Here is a 9250-nt window from a genome sequence, read left to right on the forward strand (position 1 = left end):
TATCCTATGATCTTGTCAATTATTATTAAATTAAAAAAAGTTAAGTGGCAAAGTAGAGAATGATATTTAATTCATATTCTGTCATTTCTAAAAATATCTTGAGCTTTCATAAATTTATAATATGTTCACTGTGGACAGTGATAAAAAGAATACAAAGACTCATTACCTCAGATGAAATACCATAAGTAAATTAACATAGAAAACTATAGCCTTGCCAACAATTTTTAAAAGAAGTGAAAATTGAAGCAATGATGAAGTGTCACTTTATGCCTCTAAATTTAGCAATGATAAAGGAACATTATTAAAGCCAGTAATGGAAATACTAGGGAAATTGAAACATTTATATAGTTTTAGTAGTGTCATAAATTATCACAGTAGATTTGATGAACAACCTGGCAGTTTTTAACAAGAGTCATAAAATTGTTTATACCTTTTTTTTTTTTTACTAAGTATTCAAACTCCAGGGTATTTGTTTTAAGGCTATAACTCCAAAGAAGGGAAGAACTATGTTTTATTTATTAGCATGTACAAATGAATATATCCATGCAGTAATTAATTGAGACATGGTTATAATTTTTTATTTATTGGGGTAATTAATAGTTTACAGGGTTATAAAATTTAACTTAAGGAATTGGCTTGCAACCAATGAAAACCACAAATAAAATTATACATATACATATACATATACATATACATATACATATACATATACATATACATATACATATACATATACATATACATATACATATACATATACATATACATATACATATACATATACATATACATATGAACTATTTTAGGGTTCTGCCCTGTTTGTGCAACAAGCGCAGAGTTTGGCATCTGTACCATGTTGCTTCCCAACATCCTGCTCACCAGTACACCAGGGGTTGGAAAAACAACTCTAGGCAAAGAACTTGCAACAAAATCAGGACTAAAATACATTACTGTGGGTGAGTTAGCTCGAGAAGTCTGATCATCAGATATCATGGAGTCTGGCATGATGTCTTCTCTCAAGAGCATGCGAAAGATGCATGGATGACCGCACAAATTCTGAAGGGTATGGGGATTATAGAATATGAGCCAAGACTTATGAATCAGATGTTGTTGATTGCTATATGTGACCACTATTTTAGATGATGTTGGTGATTCCTGTATGTGACCACTTTTAGATGATGCAAAAATTTATTCAAGTCATGCTAAGAAAAGTACTGATGACACAGATGATGTGAGATTAGCAATTCAGTGTCTTGCAGATCAGTCTTTTACTTCTCCTTCCACAAGAGATTTTTTATTAGATATTGCAAGGCAAAGAAGTCAATCCCCTTTGCTATTGGTCAAGAAATATTCAGGCCCTCAGTTGCCACCTGACAGATATTTCTTGACTTCTCCATACTATAGATTTAAGTCTTTACAAAAAAAAAAAAAAAAAGCATCTACTTCTGCTGGAAAAATAGCATTTCTGAGGTTGAGTGTTGGTTCAGTTACTAGCAGACCAAGTGCCCCTAAATATGGCACACCAATGCCACAAACTATCTCTGTTTCAATGAAAGCAAGGACTCCAATGTCCCTTATGGGGCAGAGGTTTACAGTGCTGATGCCAACTGCACAGGCCCTAGCTGTAAGGGCAGTAATTCCTGCAATACCAGCAGTTCAGAATGTCCTTATTAATCCATCATTTATTGGGTCCTAAAACATTCTTATTACCACAAATATGGTGTCATCACATAATGCTGCCAACGAATCATCCAATGCCATGAAAAGAAAGCATGAAGATGATGATAATGATGATGACTATGATATTGTGTAATCTAGCCTTGATGCATGTAACATGTATACTTGGTATTCATTGTATTTATTTAAAATGTATGCTGGACATTCTCAAGTCCTGTTTAGAAAACTTGAGTGGCATTTAGCAAGTAAATATGGTTACTGTGATGTTAAAAAAGACACCTGTTTTAAATAGTTTAAAATAGTATTTGGGGAGGTGGCTCAGTAGGTAGAGTGCAGGACTTGTGTGAATTCAGGGTTTATGCCTGGCAGTACATATTGCTGAAACTGTGTTCTGGTTGCTAATAAGTTAATGTTTAGAATAAAAATTAAGGTGAATTAGGAGAGCCTGTGTTAAGAGGGTCTGAAAGGCATGGAGCTGTGCATTCCATGCAGCCTCTTACACATATGCTCACATGGGTGGCCTCGCAACAGAGGTAAGCCACTGGCCTTCTTGTCACCGATTCTAGTGGTTGTGTGATGAAGGAAGACGTGCCAGGGGAAACTCAGGTATGAAATTCCAATTTATTCAGAGAAAGGACAGATGACCTCACCTATATATCCTGGAACCCCACCTATCCAGAGCCCTGCCCCAGTAGGGAAAGATAGGGACAGATTGGGAGTATGAATCAACCTATTAATGCCCATGTCCATTGGAAAAGCAACTACAGAAACCAGACCTCCCACCTTCTGAACCCCATAATGACCCTGGGTCTGTGCTCCCAGAGAGATAAAGAATAGGAAAGCTTCCAATGGAGGGGATAGAATATGGAATTCTGGTGGTGGTGTGGAATTTCATCTCTCTTATTCTATGTTTCTGTCGATATTTTCTATTTTTTTTTTATTTTATAAATAAATTCAAATTAAGAAAAAAGAAAAGGAAGGAATAGAGGCAGGACCATAGAAAAATTATCAAATATATATAACAAGAGATCGATAGCTATAGAAATAATAGTCAACCTATATCTGTAACCTTGGGAGAACTGTTGTAGTTTTCAGTGGAAGGAGTGGTGACACACAATTTTGGTGGTGGGAATGGTGTGGAATTATACCCATGTTATCTCATAATTTTTAAAATCAATAATAAATCACTGGGCGCCAGGTGGTGGCACAGCAGGTTAAGCGCACATGGCGTGAAGCCCAAGGACTGGTCTAAGGATCCCAGTTTGTGCCCCGGCTCCACACCTGTGGGGGGGGGTCACTTCACAGGTGGTGAAGCAGTTCTGCAGGTCTGTCTTTCTCTCCCCCTCTTTGTTTTCCCCTCCTCTCTCCATTTCTCTCTGACCAATCCAACAACATTAACAACAATACTATTAACAAAAGTAATGATAACAGCAACGATAAACAACAAGGGCAATAAAAATGGTAAAAATAGCTCCAGGAGCAGTGGATTTGTGGTACAGGCACTGAGCCACAGCAATAACCCTGGAGGCAAAAAAAGAAATAATAATAATAATAAATAACTAATAAAATAACAAAAGAAGAAGAAGAAGGGTAATTAGAAAATATTTTGGCATCATATCTCTCTAACAGTGAAGTCAAATGAAATTGACTTTAAAATGAACTACAGACCTGTATCAACTTAAGGAAAAAAACAACAGTTACTGTAAGAGAAGAGACTAAAGAGCAAACCAATACCTCCTCAGATCATGAACTCACATCAGGAATGCATGCTTCAAAAACAGCTCGAGAGCCAGTCAAATAGTTCATTTGGATAGTGTACTGTTTTGCCATGTGCATAAGCCTGGCCTTTCCCACATCGAAGGAAGCTTCAGGGCTGTAGCCTTTCTCCTTTTCTTCCTCCTCCTCCTCCTCCTCCTCCTCCTCCTCATTTTCTCCTCCTTCTCCACCTCCTTCTTCTTTATCTCTTCCTTTCTGTCTATAGCTAAGGAGAATTAACAATTAACACCTCAAAGTAGTCACATTTTACTTATCAAATACTAAAATATGTTAAGAGAATGAAATAAGACATGAATGAATAGCAGGAATCAGAATTAGAAACACTCATAGATAAGAACACTAAATTAAAAAAAGGATATGATAGGAAAGTTGTTTCATAAATAAAGCATAAAATAAAAGAAATACAGCATGAATAACCTTATACATGATACAAGCATCAATAAGTACAAATGCTGCTTTAAGAGAAACAGAAGACTGAAAGGTTGGAAGCCCCTTTGAAAATTGTTTTCATCTTCTTAAGCAGGGAGTGAGTTACAAGACAGTTGTCGTCACCTGAGTATGATGTTGTATCTCCCTGTGCTGGGTGTCTTCCCACCACCAGCCTAAGTCATCCATGCTCATACCCTGAGTCCCGAACACTCACCCACAGGTCTTGACTTTGTTTCAGTCGACCTCCTCTAGACTTGCTTTCACCCTGTATGTTCCATTTCCCTCCTTGTTTCTTGAGCTCCACCTATGAGATCATCTGCTATTCATTCATTTCCTTCTGGCAGATCTCGCTTCACATGATTCCCTCAAATTCCACCCAGGCTGCAGCAAAAGGAAATAATTGCATCCCTTCTTAGTGCTGAGTAGCAGTCCACTGTGTATAAATACCACAACTTTCTTAACCACTCATGTCATTGGGAATCTGGGTTGCTTTCAAGTTTGGACTATTACAAATTGTGATGCTGTGTGCATAGGTGTACCGAGATCTCTCTTGATAGGTATTTTTGGTTTCTTTGGATAAATCTCTAGGAGAGAAATTACTGGGGGTTATAGGGCAGGTCCATTTCTAATGTTGTGAAGAAACAAAAAGAGGAAAAGTGTATGCTTTGTGGCTGCATATCAAATCCACCATCCCTGTAGCCATTGTTTTCTCTTTCCTGGAGACTTATATAATGCTCTACACTTAAGCTACCCTGCATTTAATCTTGCTTTGGATGTCTTGATTTCACTGCTCCCAATGAACTTTTAGTATTCTTTTAATTTCAGAGAAATAGCAAGGAGATAGCCCAGCACAAGTTCATAATTCATAGACTTTCATGAGTGCCATGTAGGACGGACCCATGTGGTGTTGAAGGCTCAAACCCCAGTTCTTTTTTTTTCTTTTACAATTTTCTTTTATTTATTTTTTACATAACAATACAACCTCCACTAGGTTCTCTGTCATCCTTTTTGTACCTGTACTCTTCCCCCCCCCCCCCCAGAGTCATTTACTTTGGTGTAATACACCAACTCCAGTTCAGGTTCTACTTGTGTTTTCTCTTCTGATCTTGTTTTTCAACTTCTGCCTGAGAGTGAGATCATCCCATATGCATCTTTCTGTTTCTGACTTATTTCACTTAACATGATTTCTTCAAGCTCCATATAAGATGGGCTGAAAATGGTGAAGTCATCATTTTAATAGCTGAGTAATATTCCATTGTGTATATATACCACAACTTACTCAGCCACTTCTCTATTGTTGGACACCTGGGTTGCTTCCAGGTTTTAGCTATTACAAATTGTGCTGCTAAGAACATAGTTATACACACATCTTTTTGAATGGGCATGACCACCAGTTCTTATACATGGTGAAGTAAGCACTCTTCTGAGTGAGCTATCTCCCAGCCCCATGAATGAACTTCTAAGATCTCGCTAAATACATATATCTACTTGGAGAAGATGATGCTTAGTGAAGCAAGTAAGGATGTGAAGGACAACTACAGAATGGTTTCATTCATATGTGGAATATAAACAACTGAATAAACAAATGTGAAAAGAAATGTCAACCTATTTTCAAGACTGTGGGGAAAACTATAGTGTTTATCTGTGGAGGTGGGGATGGACACAGACCTTTGGTGCTGAGAGTGGTGAAAAATAATTAACTGGGATGATACACAAAGAGCATTAAATGGAGATGGTTTTCCAGGGAGCACACAACTTTGTAATTGTCATTTTACTTCTGCCAACTAGAGTCCGCATCAAAGTTGAGAAGCTTTCCTCAAAAGCAGCTTAGGGTCCAGCTCTAGCACTGTGGAATCTCCAGATGGGCTCTTTCTGGAAGCTCTGTCTGCAACTCTGTCTCCTGCTTACCTGGGATTCTACTAACACAGTCAGCTGCTGTCTGCTTCCTGTCTACGGGGTCCTAAGTGGCACAGGGCTTGCATGATTTGCTTCTCTAGGAACCCAGGACACTCTTCTCTGGCTTCAGTAGAGGGGCAGGAAAGAGCAGCTCCAGAGTAACTCTGTCTGTGTACCCAAGCCAGGTAGTCTAGACATTGAAATGGACAGGCTTGCCCCCACCACCACTAAACTCAGAAAGCAGGGTCTAAGGCAAGGGAGGGTCTTCTGATACAGCATGGATTTTGGACATAATTAGCATATGGCTGAGGCTGATGGACATAATTAGCATAGCAATGACATCATCCTACAGCATAGTGGTAGTAGTAGTAGTACCCATAAGGGACTGTGGGTTCACTGGGAGTTACTTTACTGATGGGTTGCCAGAAATCAAGCCTTATTTCTGTGTCCTCTTCCCTATCCTGCATGCACTAGGTGCTTGCTCTGCTCAGAGCTCCTGTCCACGTGTAGCTGAATGTTGGTAACTAACTTATGGACTCATGGGCCCAGCTTAGTAGGTACCCTTCCATATCACTGTACTACAGTGTAATAAACCTCGATTATTTAAACCTGCGCCAAGCCTCACCCGAAGCCTTTTATTATTATTATTTTTTAATTACTATAGGAAACTTCAGAAGGAGAGGTCTGTCATTAAAAAAAAAGACATATGTCAACAAATGGACTGGGATTAGCATTGATCCATAGTGATTTCTAGAATTAAGTCTGAATGAAAGTTAAAGGGGAAAGCTTATATGGCCATGCACTATGTATTAAGTATAGTCTTGATGGGTATAGTCCAACCACAAAGCCAGGAGAAGGTCATTGGCATGTGTTTAAGCTAATCAGTATTCGTGCAGATGCCACTGGGTGTGCTTTATGGAAAAGCCAGAGTCATTTGGAATATTCTACCAGGTCTATTTTCCCCTAGGGATAATGTCGCCCCCAAGAGGGCAAACAGTGATTCTGGGTGAGTAAAGGACAACTTGAAACAGAGCTCACCTAGTGCACAAAAGCCTTTTCCTTTGGGAAATGTCCTGGAAAATATTTGCAAACCACTAGACCATTGCTTGACTTCTATTCTGCCTGAGGCATTCCAATGCAACAAACAGTAGTCCACCTGAAATAGATTGGCGAGTCCAAAAACTATGAAAGAAACTCAGTAATGGAGAGGGAGGGAGATACTTTGAGGGGGGCAGGGTTTCTGCATGGAGGAGGGAGAGGCTTGTTGGTGGTGGGTAAAGGTGTGCTGGCAGGGCCTGGGCAGTGGCACACCCAGTTGAGTGCCCACATTGCTACGTGCAAGGACCCAGGTTCAAATCCCCAGTCCTTAACTACAGAAGGGAAATCTTACAAGTGGTTATGTAGTGCTATGGGTGTATATAGGTCTCTCTCTCTCTCTCCTGCCCCTCTTTCCTCTCATTTCCTCTGTACTATTAAAAAGAAAGAAAGAAAGTTAGAGAGAAAGAAAGAAAAAAAGAAAAGGAATAAAAAAAGAAAGGAAGTAATAAAAAAGAGAAAGAAAGAAAGAAAGAAAAATCTGATATGCAGGTGGATCCAAATTAATGTCTGGGGAGATGATGTCATGGCTGGAAAAAGGACCAGAAAGCTGGATCAGGGAAGAGAGTAGCTCCCAAATATGGGAAAGGTATATAAATATTGTTGACTATAAACTCCATCAATTTGATGTGATCTGGAGCCCATATTCAGCTTAGGAGCCTGTGTGACCTCTACATCCCAGTAGATCTGAGCTCACATTCTGTGGTCATGAGTAGGAACTTTCCAAGCTGCCCCAATATCAGGACCCATCTGTCAAGCCTCCCTTCAGTGGATGGAACATTCTCTACCGTTGTTGATCCAAGTTGAGGGCAAGGTCCTATGGGGGCCCACAAAGGAGTCTATTGTGTTGTTCCTGATAGAAATGACTGGTAACAATGGAGAGAGGGATTTATTTGAGGTCTAGGCCCATCATGTCTGTTTGGCAATCTCAGGACTCCCCCCAAAAACTAGTATAGCCACAGGTCCTTTGGAATATAACTAAAGTATGCCTATTAGCTATCTACAAAATGGAGGACCCCCCAGCTCTTCATCTGCACTATTACAGCCTTTAGGTTCATGATTAATCAATGATTTGTTTGGCTTTGTATGTTAACTCTCTTTTCAGTTGTCAGGTTCCAGATACTACCATGATGCCGACCAGAGTTCCCTGGACAGACAACCCCACCAATGTGTCCTGGATCTCTGATTCCCCAGAGCCCCACCCTACTAGGGAAAGATAGAGGCAGGCTGGGAGTATGGATAGACCAGTCAACGCCCATGTTCAGCGGGGAAGCAATTACAGAAGCCAGACCTTCCACCTTCTGCATCCCATCATGACCTTGGGTCCATACTCCCAAAGGGATACAGAATAGGAAAGCTATTAGGGGAGGGGATGGAATATGGAGTTCTGGTGGCTGGAATTGTGTGGAGTTGAATCCCTCTTATCCTATGACTTTGCCAGTGTTTCCTTTTTATAAATAAAAAAAGAAAGAAAGAAAGAGAAGGAGAAGGAGAAGGAGAAAGAAAGCTTCTGGGAGCGAGGGATTCATCGTGCAAGAAAGAGCCCCTGAAATAACCTTGGTGGGCAGGGGGGAAGGTGTGCTGATACATATTTTCGGACAATGTGAAATTGTATCCTTGAGACATCTATAGTTCTTGCTTTACAACATTTGCTCAATAAAAATAGATCTTTAACATTTTAAATAAAAATAAAACACTAATTAAAAGAAGAGAAAGTTGTTGTCCAAATAAGCACACTCGAAAGGAAAAGCTTTAGAACAAAAACTACAGTAAGGTATTTGAAAAGCCACAATTCATTTCTGGGAATGTAGAAGGACACTGTCATTTCTAGGACTACCACTCCCTCTGTTAAGACATGAAAAGACACTCCCACCAAACTGTAGACTGATAATTATCCCTTGCTTAAGACGAAGGGAAGACTGAGTTTTAGTTGAAAAGGATCTGAGTCTGTATAGCTCTGTGACGAACACTGGTATTTCTCTCCCAATCTCCCCCCCCCCCTCTCTCTCTCCCCTCCTCTGCAGGCCTTGGTGCCACCACTCTACAAATCCACTTCTCCCAGAGGATTTTTGTCCCTTTCTTTTTTTCCATTTTATTTTATAGGGCAGAGAGAAATTGAGAGGGAAGGGAGGGAAAGAGAGACAGAGACAGAGAGAGCAAGAGAGAGAGATTGAACTGAAGTCCTGCTTCACCGCTTGTGAAGCTTTCCCTCCTGCAGGTAGGGGGCGCTCAAACCCATTCCTTGCTTGGGTCCTTGTAGATAATACTATGTGAGCTTAACTGGGTGTGCCTTCCACCCCTAACAGAAAATAGAAAGGAAGTCACCTGCAGCACTGCTTCACCACTCATGAAGTCCCTCCCCCCCGCAGGTAGGGAT

At 40.1% G+C, this 9250-nt stretch overlaps 1 pseudogene; it reads left to right on the top strand.

The window, feature by feature from the left end:
- Window positions 1–856: 856 nt before the first annotated feature.
- LOC103118082 (transcription initiation factor TFIID subunit 9-like) lies at window positions 857–1813 on the top strand (annotated as a pseudogene).
- The last annotated feature ends 7437 nt before the right edge of the window (window positions 1814–9250 follow it).

This window comes from Erinaceus europaeus, chromosome X (assembly GCF_950295315.1).
Source record: "Erinaceus europaeus chromosome X, mEriEur2.1, whole genome shotgun sequence".
Taxonomy (NCBI): Eukaryota; Metazoa; Chordata; class Mammalia; order Eulipotyphla; family Erinaceidae; genus Erinaceus; species Erinaceus europaeus.